Here is a 22,596-nt window from a genome sequence, read left to right as displayed (position 1 = left end):
AGAGGCGGCCATACTTGTTCATAAATGCCTCATCACAATAGACATCAAGTGACTTCAGACATCAGTGAGTTTACTCTCCACCCTTTTGGATGTAGCTGGGTTGAACTGACTGCGGGGGCGGTGGGCGGTTGTGTCTGTGGCTTGAGAGTCTCCTGCAGTGTACATCCCAGTATTTGTAATGGGAAGCAAGACTCGGATGTCGCTTATCTGGGGCTCACAAAGTGGTGAGATTCCTTCACTTTCAGCATCGCCAAGCTGCTTTCCAAAGGAGCAGAGGACAACATTCCCTTTCAAAACTCAAGCTATTAGGCTTCTGCAGCCACAGAAGTGAATTTGTTACTCGCCCAGGGCACAGGTCAAATGGGCTCCTCACAGGGTTAGAAGAAAGCTTGCTTGATGACAAGAGGAGGTACAGATCCACGATGCAGTCAAATGGTTAGCTTGAGTTGGAATTGGACTGCCTGCTCTTTTTAAAATTTTGCCACAAATTCATCTAAAATGTGTAAAAGATGTCTTTTCTCCTAATAAATTATCTATTTTTTTTTAAGTTATAGGTTGATTCCTCTTTTGATGATTGAAAAGAAACCTAGATAAACTGTTTGGAAATAGTGTTTGGGGACATTTGGTAAACAAGCAGTGTGTCCTCTGGAGCATTTCCAGGGAGCGGTCATTATTATTTCTATGAGGTGGTGATCTAGGATGGAATTTCATGTACAAATTATATCTCACTGTCCTGCTTTTAAAAATTCCTTCTTTTCCCTAAGCCTCTTTCAAGTGATCAAAAGTGTTGTTGAGGTTATCCAGACTGTGATATTCTCAGTCCTGTGGCGTTGTAGAAGTTATCCAGACTGTGATATTCTCAGTCCTATAGGATGTCAAGAGCAGCTATGCTTAAGGGATTGTGAGAATCTAGTTTTCAAAGCATGGCTGTGAGTGGCTACGCACGGATGCTTTTATTGACCATGAAGCCCTTTTTTGGTGCCTGCAAGGGTGAGAGACAATCCTCCCTTGTGAGAAACAACCATTTCCTACAGTACTAAACCTTTCCAAAAAGACAGAACGGAGACTCTATGAGCTGTTGACTTGATGTTGATCCTGCCTGACACAGAAAGAGATGGCTCTCAGAAAGTGCTTTTAAATACTTGCAATGAAGATAATTAGGTTGGATGATTGTGTTATTGCAGCTTGAGAAATTGGATTGAACTTACAGTGTAATGTGGCTAATGAAGTCAACTCTATTCTAGACAGAAAATGACTGCTGATTTCTTGTCTATGTGGTGGAGCCACAGTCGTGTGCTGTTCGTTTCAGAATGGCATTGGAGGATGCTTCCCACTATAGAGTAGATATTTAGGACCCACTTAGAAGCTTCATCTACTAATCCGGCAGGTAGAACTGTGCAACCCTGCAAGAGGATAGAACAAAGGTATGCGGTACTGTCATCCTGACAGGGTCCAGGGTTGCCTAGAAGGTAAACCTCTGGGAATATCTGTAAGGGAGCTACACAATTCGCTGACCTGAGGTGGGAAGCCAGCCCTAAATTTGGTAGCGCTGACCTGTTTGTTGGAGTTCCAGACCGAATTAAAAGGAGGAAGTGAGCTGAGCACCAGCATCCATCTCTACTTCTGACTGGGGTGCAGTCTGAGCAGTGGCCTCACATTCCTGTGGTGCTCCTTCTCCGCCTGGTGCGCTATGGTAGCCAAGCTGCGAGCCGAAAGAAATCCTTTCTTCCTTAAGCTGCTTTCCCCCACGTATTTTTATCACAATAGTAATAAAATAATGAATGCAGCGTTCAATTATAAGTGAAGCCTTTCAGAAAATCCAGAATGGTGTCAAATTTCATGGCATTGCACGAGAAACAAGAACCTAAGTCCGATTAAGAACTCAGCAAGTGTTCAAGAGTCTCCCTTCTTTCTAAGAGTGGGCTTCCCCAGCAAGTAGGTAGTTGACATTGTGATCCTAAAGGCTCCGTTTCCATTAGAAGAGGAGATTGCTGTCAGATCCCGGTGAGGACAGGTGACCTGGAGACAGGAGATAGGGTCTCTTTCTCAGTAGCAGTTCCTGGTTTGTGGCTGCCACAGGTTTTCCTACTTGCGTCCAGTGAGAATGTAGCTCCAGAAGCTGCGTGGAGTTGAGCTTCCTTACCTAAAGAATCATAACTTTCTGCTTAGTCCCGGGTTTGTTTTCTAGGCCACTGGCTTAGGCTGAGTGGTGTTCCTCACGGCCAGAGATGGTCCTGTTTCCTCATCAATGTGGTCCTGATGCTGCCTAGCTGTTACAGGATCAAAGCGCAGCAGCAGCATCTGAATTGGAAGGATGAGAACCCTAAGCTAATTAAATTGGGAACGGGTTTGCCCACCAGAATTTATAATTTTTGTAGAATAGGCACATTGATAACATACTGTAGGCATGCACAGAAATTCTACAGCCTTGGGAAGGAATCCTTCCACGTGAAATTTTATTTCCACACAATTTTATTGTATGACAAATGTATTCTTTACATTAAATATTAAACCTATTAATTGCTGTAATTAAATTAATTCTGCAAATTTGCCTGTTGGTGATACTGAGCTTCACTAAGTAGTGTATAATTTTATGAGTAACTGAATAACCTTTATTCGATGGAATATTTATCATAAGATGTTTTAATAAGTTCTCTTATGAGAGTCACAGTACAATTTTGTTTTCTAGTAGCTCCTAAGAAACATATATCATGTGATAAATAAAAAGTACATACGGTCTTTAAAAGTATTTTCTGAGTCACACCTGCATCAGAGACAGATACATCTAGCTTACAAATAGAAATACTTATACGGAAGCCATTAAATAATGTGTAACTTTCCAAAGCTCCCTCCAGCCTTATTCCCAAGTCTAGCTTATGGCTACATGTTGTTGGAAGAATTATCTTTAACAGTAATCAAGTGGTAATTTGATCTAGTTTTATTCTTAATTTTATTTACTAGATGACATAGGCAAATAGTTTGAAAAATACTTTTTACTTTTTCTTTCTTTACTTTTTTTTTCTGAGATAAGGTTTCTCTGTATAGACCTGGCTGTTCTGGAACTCATTCTGAAGGCCAGGTTGCCTCAAATGCAAATATTCACCTGTTCCCAGATTCCGGGATTAAAGGTGTCCACCACCATGCCTGGCTCATTAGGATTTTTTAAAGAGAACAATATTTTCCTGTGTCCATAGCCTCCCATATAAAACAAACCAAAGGAGAATGGAGGGATTGCTCAGTGGTTAAGAGTACTGACTCCCCTTTCAGAAGACACAGATTTAATTCTCAGCATCTGCATGGTAGCCCACAACTATCTGTAACTCCAGCTTTGGGGGTTTCCATGCCCTCTTCTGGCCTTCCGGGGCACCAGGCATACACATGATGCACAACCATATATGTAAAAAACACTTACACACTTAAAAAATAATAAAAATTAAAATAGCTAAAGGGGAATATAATGGGTGATAAAAAAGAATATGCTTAAAGTACATTATATACCTGCATGAAAGTTTATAAAACTCTGTATGACAAAATAAAGCATCTAAGCAAATAAAAATCAGAGGTGTGGATAGTAGGTCTTCTTGATGTATTATGTGGTACTGGGGGCCAGGAGTCTACCACTCTGCATGTTGTCAAAGTCCATGGATAAAGCGTGGATCGTTAAAGTTAATAAGGACTGATTTACATTTGATAAATGAAAGGCAAAAGGAACAAATAACATTCAGCATTCCATATAACACAGAAAATAAACAAACCTAAAAGCAATCAGTACAGTTGCAAGCCATTTGCCAAAAGTTATGGCATTCCCTGCCCCTATTGGGAGTCCAGTGGCCTCTGACCACACTTTGGTGACATGGAATGCACTAGACACTTTTTTCTCGGCCTTGTGAAAGAGCATGAGCAGAAGCAGCTTTGAGAAGAAAGAGTTGATTGGCTTGTTCTCCATCGCAGCAGGGATGAATGGCACCGGGATGCATAGATGGAACAAGCAAGAAGAAGGGCCAGACTCTCAATCCTCAAAGCCCACCCCAGTCTTCAGACAAGGCTCCACCTTCTAAAGTCTCCATACCTGGCCAAACACCAGCTACTGGTGTATGCGTATATGCATCTGTGGAGGACACTGCAATATAGAGATTATTTTAATAAGTCAAAATAATTAGGTAACACCTGCTAGAAAAATTAGCCTTATGTTTAAAATGAATATTGGTCTACCTTATTTCTTAATTTCCATCTGGAGGTGTAGACTGTTCCTGCAGAGTTGGAGGAGACACATTGTGCTCCAGGGTGACAAATTCAAATGGGAATATAATGGTTCCTCAATTTGTCTCATTTCAGTCCTCTTTGAGGTTGTGGAGCACAAACATGTTGGTTTTAGTGCTTGGGGACATTGCCATGGTACTGATAATTGTCCACTTGACAGAACTGTGATTTGCCTAGGAGGAGGGCCCGTGGGCCCGCCTGTCAGGAGATTGTCTTGATTTCCTTGCGGTAAGAAGAAGCAAACACCACAGGTGGCTCCACTTCCTGGCTGGCATCCTAGGCTGTAGAGAGAAACAGAACTGAGCGACAGCTTGCGTTCATCCACTGTTGCTTCCCGATAGTGCATACCGTGTGACCATGTGATCATGTGACCATGTGACCAGCTCCTCTAGTGGCTTGATTTTCTCACCAGGATGGACTCTACCTTGAGCTGTTAGCTGGAACAAACCCTTCCTCCCTTGTTGCTTTTGTCGGCACAGGAAAGGAAGGAGAAGCTAAAACAGAAAGGCACTGTGAGCGCGTGTGTTTTCAAAGGGTTATAAGGATCCTCATGGGTCATTCCCAACCGGTCCTCCGCTAGAGGGCTGTACTCTGGTCACCTCTGGTCGCCTGGATCTCATCCCATTCCATTCAGTTCATTTTTCTGCTACTGTGGCTGATGTGTGTCATCTTATTGAAGCTCTCCCTTCCTGGGATGTTTTCTCTCTTAACTGCATTTCATATCCTTACAGCTATTTAAAATTTAAAATGAAATCTTTCAAATGAATGCCCATCCTTCAGAACCCCAAAGTGCCTCTTTCCTTGCTCTAAATGTCCATCTCTTTCCCTTCCTTTGGGCACCATAGTCTCAGTGGCATAGTTGATCCACATGGACCAAAGCTCTTCATTTTCTTATCTTCTGTCCTTCAATTACTTTTTAACTTTTATGCAGATGAGTGTTTCCCCTGCACTTATGCATGCATATCATGTGTGTACTTGGTGTCCACAGAGGCAAGAAGGGGGCATCAGATCCCATGGTACTACAACCAAAAATGATAATGAGACACGGTACAGGTGGTTGGAACTGAACCCAGGTCCTCTGCAAGAGCAGCAAATGTTCTTAACCACTGATCCATCTCTCCATTTATTAAATTCCTATATGCATGCCAGTGATTTTACATTTCCTAAGCTTCTGGCATGTCTTATTGGATTTCTATCGTAGTTTCTCAGGAACCCTTTCTCACCCCGGGGCTGGCCTTTGGAGTTGTGCTATGCTCTGCTTCGAACTCAGCTGTTTCTTCTCTCGCGGCCCCTCCTTCCCAGGCCACCACTCAGATGTTCCTGCCCGAGAAACCATTTACCCCCTCTCCAACTTCTGCTTCGATTTTCTCAGCTGCAACAATTTTCTGTATCAACTTACTGCCCACTCTCTCAGTTGTGTTCTATTTTTACTTATATAACATGCTAAACAATTCAAATACATAAGTAAGGAAAACAAGCCATGAGACTTTCAGTCAGCACAGCCTCCCTGTCTAAGGCACCGTGGATCATGGTGGGTGTGAGGCTCCCACTGAGCTCCGTATCCCTAGATAAGATAATTCTCTTTAGATACCTTTCAATTTTCAACATTTTTCATAAAATATGTGTCTGTATATTCCAAGGAACTAATAAACCAAATGTTGAATTTGTGTTTTATTGTGGGGTATGATCATGAACTTTATGTTAGACGGTCCGTTTGTGTAGTAGAAATTTACAGAATGGGATTGAGTAACTTTGTGGGGTTTGGACTGTTGGCAGAATTAAAAACGAGGTTTTATAGAGAACACCTTCTGAGATTGGTTGGAGTCTAACCATGATATGATCCAGGTATCTATTTTAACTCATTCTGATGTGTAGGGCCTCGGGACTTTATCTTAAGACGCTGTGAAGGGAATCAGAGATAGTGGGATCCTTAGCTCTAAGTGGAGCACACATGGGCACTTACGCCAAAGGCGCTGGGATCTTTATGTTGGAGGGGGAAGCAGATCGCCAAGGCCAGATTTTTCGTGCTTTTCCATATAGTCATTCTGCCAACAGTCTGAACCCACCCTGCAGGATCCAGAAGACATTGTTTCCTGTAGCACCACCAGATTTTTTCCCAATTTATTTAACTCTGGAATCCTTTTCTCTCCCTGCAAGTAACTCTGCTCTGCACCACTTAAGCCATGCAATAAAACACAGCTCTGAATGTGGCTGTAAGGAGGGCTGGTTCTCTTTGCAACAGCTTTCTGGGCTCCCACATCATTGCATCTAGAGGCCCTGTCTGCAAAACACGCCTGCAGGGCTTTCGCTCCTCTTTCCTGTAAACCCAGCTGTTGGGCCAAGTGGGGTGCTGGTCTTCACAAACAATTTCTGCACTGTTTAGCATAGGATAACTCACCTATTCCAGGAAACAGGTGATAGTATTAAGGGTACTGGATGATTGCATTCAAACAACCAGCATACTCAAACACTTTTTCCAGGAGCAGAGAATTGTGCAATCTTTTCAGTGTCAAAAACACTGATTGGCACAATGTCTTTAAGATGCTGTGGTGTGCACTAAACTTTGTTCAGAGCCATAGATGCATTTTGCTACAGTATAGCTTTTAAGACTGTTATATGGTTTTAGAGTATTTTCTTTGCTAGTGGGCAAATTTGGGGCTAACAATTTCATTTCTCCTTTTCAGTAAGTGGAGGGCCATTTGCCTTTAAATTGGGCTGGCCTGATGATTTCTCCCTCCTGGTAGACACCCATGGTATTTGCATCTAATTTGGTGCCAGGCCACTGACTATACCTTTGGTCTGTTGGATACAGCGAGTCGCACCTCACCACCTGGTTATCTCTATCTCTTGGTTACACCCTCTTCTCAGGCTGTGGGACCTCCAAAGTTGCTGCCACACTGACAGTAGTGAACTTAGCAGGGCTGTTGACTGCCATTAGTGGAACTCACCTCACTGTGCACAGAAGCCTCCCAGACAGCTTGAAGAACCCCAGATATCCTGGCTCTTCTCTAGAGATCTGGGTTTAGTTAGGCTCTTGTTGAGCTCAGACACAGCCTGAATAGACAGCTACTGAGTCAAGGCCTTGGCCTCTCAGGCCACAGAAGAAAAAAGGAGGAAAAATAATTCAATCTCATTGTAGAAGCTGTAGCGTGACACAGTGAGTCACACAGTAAACCCTTTTTTCCAAGTATCTTTTCTTGCAAGTGTTCATTGCAGAGTCATTGATCTGGTTCATGGTTTCCGGATTCTGCTACACAGTCGATGCTGGGTTCTCACTGGAACTCCTCTTGGTTATTTTGCTGCTTTCCTGGATTGTGGAGATCCTGCAGCTTTGGGTCTGCAGGACCAGCCCCTTCACATGCTCTAGCAGATCACAGATGGGGTGAATGTTGGGGTGGGCCAATTCATAACCCTCGTTCTTGGCCTGGGTAGTTGTAGGGTTGATCAGCCAGCCAGCTCTTCCCTGTCCTCACCAATAGAGAGAACTCTCCTGCATTGCCTTGGCAAGTCCACCGCTTGTAGAGATGGGCAAGGGGCAGGGGCCAGTTCTCCCGTTTTCATGTCCTCAGGGTTGGATCACCCACACCTACACCTTCAGGGCCAGTTCTACTGTTGCCCAGGAGTGGGGTAGGGCTATTCTCCCTAGTGCTGCAGCTGGTCAGGGGCAGGACCGGTTCTCCAACTCTTCTGACCTCCGGGCCAGCTCTTTACCTACTTCAGTTATTGATGGGCAGGTTGGAGGGCCATTTCTCCCTGACTCATGCTACCACACAGCAGACGGGTAATAGGGACATCTCTCCCATGCTCACAAGTTCGGGGCTGACTCAGTCACAATTCCACCCATGGGCTTAGCTCAAGTTTGCTTCCCATGGGAGGTTCAGGGCCTGCTCTACTGAGTGTTGCAGCTAATGATGGGCAGGGCCAGTTCTTCCACCCTTCTGACCTCAGGACCACCAGCTCTCCCACCTGCCTCAAGCGTTGATGGGAGGGGACCCCTTTTATTTCTAACCTAGGGTTCTAACTGCATTTATACACTTTACAGCTTAAGCTATAACCTTCCTCACCTTCATAATAAGCATCACAGCGTTTATGCATATGGCATCATCTCGCTGTCCAATCTTCAGAAAGCAAAACAAGTCAGTTACTTCATATGTATTACAGGCTCTGCAAGAGCAGTGATAATTCTGTGAGCGTTTCATATGGGAGGTGATACTTGAGTCTTAAAAGGTAGACAGATAATATAGAAAGGTATAAAGTAGATAGTCTCCGGGATGGAGCCGTATTAACCAAGGCTTGACGTTTGCTGATTGCCCACTTCGGGGTCAATGGCAAAAGTGAAGCAGGCCGGGCGGTGGTGGCGCAGCCTTTAATCCCAGCACTCGGGAGGCAGAGGCAGGCGGATCTGTGTGAGTTCGAGACCAGCCTGGTCTACAAGAGCGAGTTCCAGGACAGGCTCCAAAACCACAGAGAAACCCTGTCTCGAAAAACCAAAAAAAAAAAAAAAAAAAAAAGTGAAGCAGGACTAAATGTAGACCGATGGTTCCTCTGCCTCTCTGCCATGACTGTGTGTGCTGCGGCAACTTATTAACTTTTCCGTGACCTAGCTTTAAGGACAAATGGTCTCTGGTGGGAGTTTTCAGTTCCAAAGAGGTGTGAAAGAGGATCTGGATAGCCGTGTGATTTGTCATGTTTGATACAATAATCCATAAATATTATGAGATGATCCATACTTCATTATAAAATAGGCTTTGAGTTAGATTTTGCCCAAGTATGGGCCACTCTGAGCTGAGCAGGAATGCAGCTGTGTTGCTCAGCATGTTAGTTTGAGTTTGAGTTAGTTTATGAGGGTTTAACCCATTGTAAGTCAAGGAACATCTGTGTAATGAATGGATTGTGCTGGAAGTCTCCAGGGTTCCTTCTGACTACAGAACCATTATAAGATGATGTGTTCCAAATGTCTAACATAACACAAAGAGCTCTTTCTGTCCTGGTGGCATTTCTCAGTGAGTTCTGTTGAAGGTGCACACAGGGAGCCTTTTGTGCCACTTGCTCGCCAGGTTCCAGTGGTTCTCAGGACCTCCAGGAATGAAACTTTGGATCCTTTTCATTGTGGCACCAAAGACCAGAAAGTCAGGGCTCTACCAACGGGCCACACACCAAGTCCATAATAATCTGCATTTTTGATATGAAATGGAAAGACAAAGTTTTCTCTCAGGGCCAGACACAGACTGACACTTCTGTGCCCACTTAGCCTGTGTTGGTTCAAAATGCTTCCGTGCCATCTTCTTACAATTCATGGATTGGAAGATAAGTTTGCACACAATGCCCTCATGATACTGGCTTTGGATCCCAGCATGTCTTGGTGATTATATTGTATTGTCAAGTAATTAAACACTAATAGTTACTACCGTACAATGACCTTTATTTTTGAGTTGTTATTTGTAACTTGCAAAATGAAACTCCATCAGGATTATAGGTGCAGAATTCGAAGCTGTTCAGTTTTGAATGATTTGTGTATAGAAAACATTTCAGGCCCTTTACAAAGAATAACCAATTTCCTGAGCACTGAAATTGAATTTGTTATCTTTATAGTAAGTTTAACCTCGAGTGTATTTTCATAAAAACCCACTTGGATATTTTTGGATGTGTGTGATAAGCAAATGCAGTTCATACTTTCCTTGCTGAGCATCTGGGATGAGGAGAGCAACCTAGCAGGGGGAGGGAGAGGGGGAGGGAGAGGGAGGGACTTCTTCTGGTGAGCTCTGTGACCCTGAGCAAAGTTTCAGAACCGTGCTCTGTTGCTCTCTTTACACGGAGATGCCCAGAGATTCTAGTTCCACTTCATTCCTATTTGCCACAAAGGAATGAAAATGTGGTAGTTGGCTTCCCTCGAACCCTAAATAGATACAGGCAAACTAACACAACAGTAATTACAACACTAAGCATGTTGTCTGTGTTTACTACAGGGAAGGGCTAGGAACTAAACTGGGTGAAGAGTTGGGTCTCCCTTAGGGAGAATGTGCTCTGTTTTAGGAATTCTGCCTGTGGTTTTATACTATGGCCCACAGACTGGGACATAAGGTCTTTGGCAGGCCGTTGACACATTGGCTGGGTTTCCTTAAAGCCTTTCTTGGGACATTCCGTTTGATCTGTACATCATTTCAGGGAAGCGGCTTACGGTGCTCACTTCATTGTCGCCCTTCCAGCTGCACCTCTTTCCCTTTGTTCAAGACACGTATAGCGCAGATGGAGCCATTTTAGTCCTTTTTAAGGACAGCTTCAAAGGCAGTAACATCATGCAGTTCTTTCGCTGGACAATCACAGCCAGCATCTGGCTCCAGAAGTTTCTCCTACTTCCAAATTTGAATCCCTATCATGATTCCTCCAGTCGCTGCCTCTCCTTAGTCTCCATCTCCATCTCTCTCGCCCTATCCCTGCCACTCTCTCCTTCCATGTTCCTTATTCTACTCACTCCCTCAGCCAAGGCCACAGCAATTCTAATATAGCCTCTGCTTCCTGGTGCTAGGCTTAAAGGTGTGTGCTACCATGCCTGGTCATGGGCATCTCTCTCTCTCTCTCTCTCTCTCTCTCTCTCTCTCTCTCTCTCCTCTTTCAAAAAACTTTATTTTTAGAATCTATGTGTCTGTTTGCAGGTAAGTCTATGCATTTGAGTCTAGGTACATGAGGTATTGGGTTTCCCTGAAGATGGAATTATAAGCAGTTGTGAGCTGCCCAACATGGATGCTGGGATCTAAAGTTGGCCCTCTGCAAAAGCAGTATGTAGTCTAAATAGCAGAACCATCACTCTATGCACTCTCATGTACACACACACACACACACACACACACACACACACACACACACGTAAGCCAGAGGTTGTCACCATGTGTGTTCTTCCAACGCTCCCCACATTTTTTTTTTTTTTGAGACAGGACTCTCTGGCTTGCCACCAATCCCCAGGGATCTTCCTCCCCAGCACTGGGATCGCAGCCATGTGCTACCACTTTTAAAAACTGGGTGCTTGGGATAAATGCTTTCTTTCAAAACTAGGTTCACAGGCATGGCTCTAAAACCGTCCATGTGGCTAAATGCAAAGATGAAGTTCTCAGTTCATGTGAACTTTAGGACGCTACTGCACACGTCTGGGAGAGGACATAGGGTCCTGGGCTTCTCTTCTACCGAGTCTTTGGGATTATAGAGCCAATCATTGGTCTCGAGGAGTACAGCAACTTCCATAAAAACATCTTATTTCACTTGATCTTGGCAATGTCTCCATAAATTAGAGGAGATAAAATTATGCCCATCTTAACAGCGACAGAACTATGGTCTGAGAACTCGCCTTTGTGGAAGTCCTCCAGGGTCTGACCATGTAGGTTGTCTAGATCCTCTACCTACACTGAGAAAATTTCCCACAAGAAATTCAGATACAACTTGTCTCTAATGTCTGCCCATTTCCACACATTGCATTTTCAGAGTCTCTATTCAGTAGATCCTGGATATGTCTGAGTTCAAAATAAGAGTCCTCTCGTCATGGCGCTGCATACCTATACCTGTCACCTCAACACTCGGGGACTGAGGCAGGAGGATCACAAATTGAAGGCTAGCCTGGAAAACGTTGTGAGACTATCTAAAATGAAATTTAAACTGAAAATAGATGTAGAGCAGAGATGTCATAATTTATTTCAATGTATAATTCTTCTAGTCTTTATATCCAAAGTATTCAAGTGTGATGGACAGTTAGGTAACTGATCACAGATTTCTTAGTACTTGGACACAGTGTGTTTTTATATAACAAACTATAAAAACAATACAGCAGCCTGTCTCCAGTGATGGAACCAGCGTTGCCTGTCTCCAGTGATGATGGAACCAGCATTGCCTGTCTCCAATGGTGGAACCAGCGTACTTGGGCTTGTTCTACGTCAGCCCAGGAGAACACACCTGCTGACTACCTGACGTGTTCGGTGCTTCTTTCTCAGGATTCTCTACATGTTTGTTGAACGGAAGTGATTTTTTTTCTCCCGGCAGCACCTGTGTGCTTTTGCAAGTGGATGAGTGATGAATCATACTTCTCTGGAGTCGGCGCCAATTTTTGCCAGGTGACTGAGCTGTCATTTCCCTGTAATCCCAGCAGAGAGAGGACCACTCACTGTGACCCCAGTGGTGCTGCAGGGAGCTGCTCTGTGACGCTGCACTTCCTCCTCAGTGAGGACACAGGCTCCGCATTCAGGGTCAAGGGTAACAAAGAGCATTGGGATAGGCTGAAAGGAAGGAAATTTGAACATTCTTCTTGGAGGGCAATTGCTACAATATTAGGAAAAAACTATTTATTAGATAATTATCACAAAAGCCAGGTAGAGATGTCCATGCACAGACTCTTATATTGGTTTCTGCTAAGGGCCATGGGATTCCTTTTTGATTTGGGTGTGTGGAACCCAGGGACACCAGTGATGCTCTAAAGGCCATTATCAGACATTCTGATGAAAGCTTCTGGGGACATTCATCTCCCTCTTTCTCTTGATGTGAAAACACAGGACAGCCTGTCCTCTTTGGAAAAAGTCAGAGTTGCTTGCATTTACTCTTAAAAGAAGGTTTCAGTGAAGCAGGTTCTGACTTTCCATGGCTATCCGCTTCTGGCAATTTCAGCGGGAGGAAAGGAATTCTCTGACCTAATTGTTAAGCACATTTTGTCCCACCGTTTTGTACCCACTTAGGTGCTTTGCGAGATTCTTCAGAACTTCCACAACCACTCATTCCTTGAAGGATACTGTCACAAGCTCCCCAACTCCCTTCTATGAGTGCTTCTTGGGGGAGCAGACGCTGGGTGCCAGATCCTCTGAGTATACTCAACATTCGTGGAATAGGGAGGTGAGGAAAACAGAGGATCCTTAAGGAGCCTGGTTGCCCTTCTTCTTGGGGCCTCCAGTTTATCTGTCATTCAAGAAAAGGCTTGCATGAATAAGACTAATATCTACACTCAACCTTCTGAGTAAATACATCAGGAATTAAGATGTGGCCAAAAAGCCAGTGTTGATAGAGAGTAAGGAGAACACATACATATGCATGCACACATGCATGCAAGCATGCACAGCCTGCTGTTGGAAATGCAAGATAACCACCTCCCAAACAAAGAGCTCTTTTTTTGAATATTTTTTCCTGGTCAGGAAGCATTTATTTATAAATGGCTTGTTCAGTTGATGAGTAATACCTTGGTCAACTGTACCTCTGAAGTTTGGACTAAAACCCACACAACTCAGTACAACTTCCAAAGGCCTTTACTTTTGAGCTTCTGGTCAGTAGATTGATTGGCACTGATGGCGTTTCTCTCTGAATCTGATCACTGTTTACCTCATTCTCCTTCCGCTGTCTGTCTTGCCATCAAAGCTGATGGACGCCACTCCATTTCTCTGTCTCCACGAAGGATCTTTGAATTTCTGAACATCAAATTCAAACATTCACTTGGACTGTCATACCCATTGCTGACAAAGAAGACAAACGCTTTAGGATTTTGCTTCTCAGAAAGGCCAAGGGTGAGACAGAAACAGCATTGGTGCCTGGCTCTCATATTGTGCCCACCAAAGTCTGGACGAGCTGCCCTTTTGGCTCTCAAGGTCTTAAGAGGTTTCCTTTCCAGGTTTCCTGGAAGGGCCAGCCCAGGTGCTGAGATGTCAGTCTGAGTCTGGGAGCACACGGGGACAACTTCTCTATGGCTTGTACTGATTTCTGTAATCAACCCCGGTGAGACTGCCCCTCCACACTTTCAGTGATTGCAAGTGCCTGGTGTTAATTATTAGTTCAAAACACAAGGCAGTGGGGAGGGTTAATCTATGCAAGTGTGTGTGTGTGTTTTGTACCATTTATATCTATATATACCCACCCTAGACATCTGTCTGCCAACTGTACATCATGAGTATGTATGTATATATGAAATCTAGTATATATTGTGGTCTGCCTCAGGTTGGTGTTTGCATTGACTGTGCTCTATGCTTTCCTGGGATAGGATGTTTTTCTCTATGATAGCAGAAGTTCAAGGTCATACACAAGTGGTTAAAAGCTGATTGTGGGGGCTGGAGAGGGGGCTCATTGATTAAGAACATGTACTGCTTTGTCAGAGGACCAGAGTAAAGTTCCTAGCACCCACACTAGCAGCTCCCAACAACCTGTTAATTCTAGTGCCAGGAGAGCTGATGACTTCTCGTGGCTTTCATGGGCACCCACATTCACGTACACATATATATTTTACACAACACATACACATGATTAAAAGTAAATTTTAAAGTTCATTCTGTTAGACAAAGCATGATTCTTACTAACACTTTCACTGTGGGGTTGGAGTTTGAATGTATTTACAAAATTTCTCCCATGTTGGATATGGGTTAATACAGAATGACTGAAGCAGGCAGGGATGCAGGGGTGCAGGGATGCAGGGATGCAGGGGGTCTAGACCAGCCTGGGTTACTGTATAAGGCCTTGTCCCAGAAAATAAAACCAAAAATATGCTCCAAATAAAATGCTAGGAAATAGTGAATATCTGCAGTTCTAAAAGTTTTAAAACCATAATACACATTATTTCTCATTTTTGCTGTCAGGAGAAAAAAAAACTCTTTTAGCCAAAATGAGGTGGAAGACTGGGTGCCCCAGTGAAAAGCCCCAACAGCCTCTGAACTGAGAAACAGGCAAAGAATATTAACTACTTTCTAGATTTAAACTGGGGGTGAAGTGAGCTCTTGCTAGGATAGCTCAAGGACCCATATCTTTGCATCCTGTGCTTAGGAATACCACACTTTTGGTGTGTTTTTAGGAGGCGGTTCTTTTCTTCCGGTTAATGCGTCTTTTTCAGGGTCAAGGCTGGCAGCAGAGGCAACACCAGCATGTAACAAGTCTATGAACTTATGTGCGTTGTATGTATGGACAACCGCACAGACTCCTGCACTTCAGAATGAGGCCTACTTAGCATTCCTGCTTTGCAGATAAATTCTGAAATTTGACTTATCGTAGGCCACTCTGGCCATAGAATATCCAGCCCTGGAGATGAACTCACAACCTTTCGACACCAAAAACTTGGTAGTTATAGTCCATTGACTTACTGAAAGTGTGGCAGGGCTTGCTGCGTAGCTCAGGTGCTCAGAGACCTAAGCTTTGATTAGTATTTCTGGTTTAACCTAGAGTTTCTTAGATCTGAGGATCCCTTCATAATGAAGGAGCTACAATGCTATGATGTGGTTCATCAGTGTTCTCAAGTGCTTTATTTCTCTCCTCCGGCCAGCTAAAAAGGCAGGGAAAAGGCTATTTTGTTGTTTACAAATGGCCAAGTAAGTATTGGTGCTTATGAAAGACAATTAAAATTTAAAAACCCAGCCAAAATATTTTGCTATTCTAGAAAGTTCTTGAGTAAGACCAATCAAATATAACCTTGACACTACTTTTTTATTTCTGAGTACACTAAAACCTCATTAATTTTCAGAGAGGAGACTTGGGCTAACCCTAACCTTTCAAGGAGACTTAGACTGAAGAATTTACCAAGCAGTTTAAGAGTATAAACAGGAATTTGAGAAGTTTGTTGAAAAGCTTCTGTCCTTAAGTGCCTTCAGGTACCTTCAACTATTGTTTGTTTATCCCTACTGATATGCTAATAAAGTGTTTCCTCTAAGGAATTTATGCTTTCTCTGTAAGTTGGCTTTCTGCACACGTTTGGTCACCAATCTGTGTGGTATTTTCTCCCCTGTGTCTGTAGTGGCCATCGCCCGGCATCTGAAGCAGCCAGAGCTGGCAAGTCCTTTACTGAACCCTCATGTAAAGGTCTGGTCATTATGGAGACTTGGAAATCATCAGCTGCTTGTGGTGTAGATCCATGACCCCCGGAGAACTCAGAATAGGTGCCTTTATTATTACAGATGGAGATATGTTTATCTTTCTGTGTGTGTGTGTGGGGGGGGTGATGTAGCCTTGTGGAATCTGAAAGCTTACATCTAAAAATGGAGCAGAGACTTGTGAGGGTCATTCGGGTTTCAGATGACACATGCAATAGAGGAGAGTCCATGGATCATCCTTTGTTGGAAGCAAATGAACAGCTCAAGTATTGCAATGCATATTCTCTCAGAAGCACGGTCATTCATCTGTGGACGGGACCCTCTTTACTCCAAGTGTGGCCTGCTGGCCTGCAGCATGCTGGCATCACCTGGAAAGTGGTTAGAAATGCCGTTGCCTGGGCCCTCTCAAGGCTGCTCAGATATGTCTGCTTTTAAAGAGGATGCCCTCAGTGACTTCTACATCCATTTCCATACTAAAGGCAAGAACTGGTCCTAGGACTAGAGATAGCATGACTGCTGAGTCCCTTTCCTAGATAAAGAAAAGCATCCATTTAGAGCTCAGGATGGGAGGATGCTGGATATTAATCAGTAGACCTGTTGAACATTTGACTCCCCTGGAAACTAAGATCCTTAAAGACAAGGCCTTGGTGGCCAGTCCTTGGACTTGTTACTGAGAGCTAAGTCGCCTTTGAATGATGTGATAAGAAGACCAGTCATCTTGTCTCGGGCACTGACCAGAACACTGATGTGAAATTTGTGGAGTGTATGTGGCCACCAGAGCCAGACTGGGGACACTCGCACCTAGGGTGCACTGAAATTACCCCGACATCTCAGAAGTTCAGTGAGTGTCCTAAACCACATCTTTCAAGATAATACCAGAACTTAACCTGGTGTTGTTACGTTTTGTAATAAAATAAATAGTGATAATAAAAAACCCGCAGGAATCAGAATAAATGAATTATCTTCATTTTGAAAGCAAGATGTAATCAGCATATCATGGCAATGTAAGAATGGGACACAATACATTTCTTGGAGCAGTGTGTCGCTGGGTCTAAGATGGCTTTCTTTCACGAGATGTGCCCAGTGTTACCGAGGCAGAGTCATCCACATCTGTGCCCTGTTAGAACTCAGGCCCAGCCCCTTTAGGGCGGTGGCCATGGTTAAGGAGCAGATCAGACCAGGTCTCCCTGCAGCCTCTGGAACCGACCAAGTGTGAAGATGTCTGTGCTGTAGTCAAACGTTAACCCCTAATTCATGGTTCTATCCATTGCCTGGCTCTCCTATGGTCTTTGTCATGAATGCTATGTTGGACTCAGGCTTATAGTGAAAAATTCCTGTCACCCCTTCAAAGGTTAAAAATGTCAGATGTGTCCTTCGTCTGGGATTTCTCTGAAGATTTCTTGGGCAGGTCTCTAACAAGGCTCCTCTGCCCCCATTCTGAACCATGTTTGTCTCATATTTATTTTACCTGTTTATTCTACCTATGGTTCACGGCAATAGTGATGTACAGTATGCATGAGGAATGTATGAGGCAGATAAACATGTCCAGGAGCTGTTATTGCAATGGGGGCAGAGGACTGGAGCTTGAAAGCATCAGCTGTGGAGCCACAGTCCTACCGAAGATGGTAGAGGCTGGCTCCACGTCCCCAGATTCCAGCCTGTGGCCTTTTTTGGGGTCCCCGACCTCCTGATTTTGGGAAGGCAGCTTCTGTTATCGAATATTCCCTCAGGTATTTTGTTATAGCAACACTCATGGACTAAAACAACATTGTCTTCGATGGTTTGTAACTCTTTTGCATGTGCCCCAGAAATGCATTAGCTATTTTTTGGGGGGAGAGAGGATCAAGCCTTCAAAAGCTCAGAAAGTGGTCTTACTCTGGGAGCAGATAAACCACTTGGAGAAGGAAAGCCACCTTAGAGTCCTGCTTTCAGAGGATCCTGAGGACGACGGGCAGCGCCATCTCACAACACTAAATCTCTGTTCCAGGGGAGTAAGCTGGGCTCTTACAAATTACTTTCAAATAATGGGAAGGAAGTGTGTTTGTCTGCATCCAAAGTGCAATGGAAATGGAGTGAATATAGGAATATTAGGAATATAGAGCCAGAAAATTATTTTGACTTTTTGTGGTCTTGTTTCTAGACGGGCAGTTTGGGGACAGTGTGTCTAATATGTGTGGATCAAGGCTTCACACTCCACTGTGTGACATTGCCTCTTGGGCCTTCGGAGCCAGCTTCCTCTAGACCCCAGCTGATTCGTTCATGCCCTGGGGCTGCTTGGTCTTTGTGAAACCATCCAGCTGGCAGCACCCCTCCTGATGTCATTGCTGTGTAAATGTCTTATTCTTGTGGGTAATCTTTATCAATTATCTGCTGCTGTCCGTATGACACAGGAGTTACTGTAGGATCACTTCATGGGCTGATAAAGTGAGTTGCTTTGTCTCCACTGACAATGCTCCTTTACTTTCTTAACAGCGTGAATCACTGCTTCTGAAAACAATCGTAATATATGTTTCAAAATAGAATTCTGTGATTAGATCACTGCCTGGAAGTTCTGACTGCCCCTCTGGATCCAGGCTGGAAATGTGGCTGTTAGCTCAGGATTTTTGGTTTCTGTGGGTTTCTTTTTCTCCTGAAAGATGAAGGTAGCTCATACACTACATGACACTCTTTATGGTGTTTTAGCGACTCTCAGTGCTACTCAAAGATTGGCTGTGTGTGTTCCAGCTGCATGATCTGTTACTGCTTTCACAGCCTGTAGTTTTTAACTTGCTTTGTCTATTGTTCCTGATGCACAGTGACCCAGTTTTGCTCACCTCACCGAGAGGTCTAGAAACTTCTTATAGGGGAACAGTGGGAGACTGCCAAACCAGAATATATCTGATATCTAGTTTTCCATTCTTAACGTTCTAACAATTTTCCCTATATAGCATGAAATAGTGTGGTTTAAATGATTTTAAAGATAATTCCTGCAGACGTATAAGCTTACAGCATTCTGTGTCTTCCTGATACAATCTGACACAGAAAGGTGTGTCTCGAGGAGGCAAACCATTCTGGTTCAGAAGGCAGAAGACTAAATGACACATATTTAGGAACAAAATTGAGTTCATGTGGATTTATTCGTTGTCAGTTACAAGAAGTCGCTTAGTGCTGTTGTCTCCTTAGGGTGATGAAATCCCTCTGAGGGTCTTATAAGGACCTTAGGGGGGCATATAAAAATCCATACAGCTTCATTCCATTTCTGGATCATCTGTAGCTACCTACTTGGATCCTGGGTGTAATATACACGGCAAGTCTTTTAGTCAGGAGAAGGATCATGTCTATACAGGCGCTTAGCTGCATCTTTGTTTAGGCTATCTTTTGAAGAAGCCTTTTCCCAAGGTCTTCTTGGTAGGAAGAGGGTGACTTTCCTCTCCACCCCATGGCTGTTAATGGAGGATGGACTCACAGAGAGGCTATTGTTCCAAAGATTAGATCTCTGTTCGCTCACCCCACCTGTCTTCAAACCTAAGTGCTGTATTTGACATTCGTCCAGATTGCTGCTGCCACTCCTGTGGATGCTATGTTGGTGGTGTTCTGTTGTGTTCTAAAAGGATCTTCATGGAGCTGGAGAGATGGATCAGCTGTTAGGAGGTCCTGAGTTCAGTTCCCAGCACCCACATGGGGCAGCTCACGACCGCCTGTAACTCCGGCTCCAGAGGCTCTGACACCTTCTGGTTTTTGCAGCCCTCTGCACGCACATATACATACCTACACACCAGTACACATGGTTGTAATCATGTTAGAACAGGTCTTTGCTGCATGTTCTCTTGAAAAGAAAATATGAATGTGTCACCCACTTGGCTGATTTCCTTGTAGGTGTTACCAGCAAAATGTCATCCTAATGGAGTCCAAAGAAAAGGTGGTATTGAGTGTAGGTTCATCTCCTTTGATTCGGATGTAGCCTGGTGACTGCTCAGTCCAGCGCTATAAAGCTGTGTAGGCACCATAACTTCCACATCTAAGATCCAGACACCCGTTAGCACTAGCCTGGCCATCAATGAAAAAAGAAAGATTTTTCTGTACTAGGTATTTAGTGCCTGTGCTGGGGTGTCTTGTCTTTTTTTCCCCTACTGTAAGGAAATGAATGGAATGTTGTGATGTCAATAGTCAAGTAGGAGACCCCTAGGAAATCATCACCGTATTCTGTATGGAGTTCAATCCAAGACCAGCTCATTCTATCTCTTAATTAGTTCTTGATTTCCCTTGCTTTTTTCAGTGTCAAGGCAATGCACACATCTCATCTGCCTGTCCATGGATATTACATTGCACCCCCGCTTTCCCACTGGGCAGCCAGTGGCCTCACACCCCAGCGTTTATTTCGTCCTAGTTCTAGCCTGTCTAATGCCTCTCCAATATGTCCCATCTGCTCAAGATCTGACCCCGGCCTCTGTGTCCCGACTGAGCTAAGGTGTTGTTCATTGTCACCATCCAGACACACCTCTTCTACCACAGCCCACTCAGTTTGCCCTCTCCCACTTCAGGACCATCTGCCTACTTTCTGGAATGTTCTCTTCTTATTCACTCCGTTGTCACTTCCTTACAGAATCTTTCCTTGTACTCTAGAACCTTCCAGGCACTGTTTTAGCTACAAGAGTCCTAGGCATTCTTCACTGTGTCACATGACACCCGCATCAGACTGCCAATCTACAAGGACACGGACTTGTCCACCCCATCACACAGCCTTCTCGGCCCCCAGGACTGTGGAAGCAGAAGAAGACAGTTGGTACATGGCTTGCATACTGAGTGTGTATGTGAACAAGTCTACTCAAACTATCAGAGATTTTACTATGGCTCATACCTCTGATGGTGACAAGGTTATAGAGCACATTTTCAACAGTCTTCTGCATAAGTAAGGAAATGGTTGCTCCGGACATACAGGAGAAGGTGTGGATGGATGGTGACTCAGGCCTGATGAACTGCTGGCTTTTTCGATCCATGAATGCAATTCCTCTGTAGCTAATCTTTCCTCCTCTGGATGTCTCTCCTTCAGACACTGCCACATGGTTGCCACTTGTTCCAGATCCTGCTTAAATGTCATTTATTAGAGAAGCATTCCCTGACTGTCTCAGTGACAGCAACGTTACCCAGTCTTCTATTTGTTTTCGTACCTACCATGTTTTTCCCCTGGTAGTACTCATTGCCATCTGTCATTCATTCATGCATTCATTCATTCATGCATTCATTCATTCATTCTTCATTCCACTCTCTGCTAGACTGTATTTACATATAAGGATACTGTTGGATGAGTTCCCTGTCCTTTGCACTGAGAACAATGATAAACATCTGGAGGACACTACACGTGTTTTCCAAATGTTTATGGCCATGGCGGAGAAAGTGCAATATTTTATGTCTGTTTCTTTGGGGAAAAAGGAAGGAGAAAAACCCCATTTTTTCACTCTTTTGTCTCTGCTTGTGATTTATCATAATTGCTTTTTATTTATTATAATTGTGCTATCTATCACATTTATTTATTATAATAATAAATATTATTATTTATATTAAATAATTATTATAATAAGTAATATTATTATAATAACACTCCTTAGGATTTTCTTTCCTTGTGGAACACCTTGGTGGTTGGAGTGGGAGTGAGGTTCAAGTTCACGCACTACTAGATTGTGTTCTTTGTTAAACACCTTGAACCTTCTTAGAAACTCATGACTTGGCTGGGGAGGGCAATGGCTCAGTTAATGCAGTGCTGGTCATGCAAGCATGAGCGAGCATCAAGCTTGAATCCCAGCACCAATCCTCAGCACTTACATAAAAGTCCAGACATCAGGTGCTCCCTTATAACGCCAGTTCTGGCGGGCGGGCAAAGAAAGGCAGTGCAGATGCTTTGGCTTGCTAGAGCAGTGAGCTTCAGGTTCTGTGAGAAACTTCATCTCAAAAAGAAGAAGAAGAAGAAGAGGAAGAAGAAGAAGAAGAAGAAGAAGAAGAAGAAGAAGAAGAAAAGGCAATGGAACATGCTTTGGTTTTCATGTTCCCATTCAATTGGTGAGTTCACTCCCCATCCCCACCTTTCCTACCCCCATACTAAATCTTTATAAAAACCCTTGGTTTTTTTGGATTCTGCTGCTTCTGGAGCTTTCCCATGTGACAAAAATCAAATGTATACTCTCGTAAAACCCAAAAGCCAAACAAATAAACTTCAGGGTGATTTCATCCCCAGAGAGGGGTTTGTCCTTCAAGAAGTGTCAGCCAAGCTTGCTCTTGTACTCAGGTCTCACCCAGGCGAGATGGAACGTACAAAGGAAAAGGCTGGTGGTCACAAGCCAGAACACGGCAGAGCTCGTTCAGGGCTTGGAAAATGGGACCTGGGCTCTGGCCAATGCCAAACAAAGAGAGGCAAGAGCTGTTCCACAGCTGAAAAGCTGGCGAGTGAGGTGAGAATGAACATCATTTGGGTGGGAAGGGGAAGAAGTCAGATGGATCCAGTTGACGGTTAAGACATATCTCCTGCCCAAGGGCCGATACACATCAGCTGAGCCAC

At 43.9% G+C, this 22,596-nt stretch overlaps 1 protein-coding gene across 13 annotated transcripts in view; it reads left to right on the top strand.

Annotated features, from left to right (window-relative positions):
* Positions 1-22,596, top strand: part of Tnik (TRAF2 and NCK interacting kinase) — a 440,041-nt gene that overhangs the window by 94,869 nt on the left and 322,576 nt on the right. The window lies entirely within an intron of this gene.

This window comes from Microtus oregoni, unplaced genomic scaffold (genome assembly GCF_018167655.1).
Source record: "Microtus oregoni isolate MIOR12 unplaced genomic scaffold, Mior012 000010F_ref0000083, whole genome shotgun sequence".
In the NCBI taxonomy this organism is placed as follows: Eukaryota; Metazoa; Chordata; class Mammalia; order Rodentia; family Cricetidae; genus Microtus; species Microtus oregoni.
This window is presented reverse-complemented; position numbering and strand designations above follow the sequence as displayed.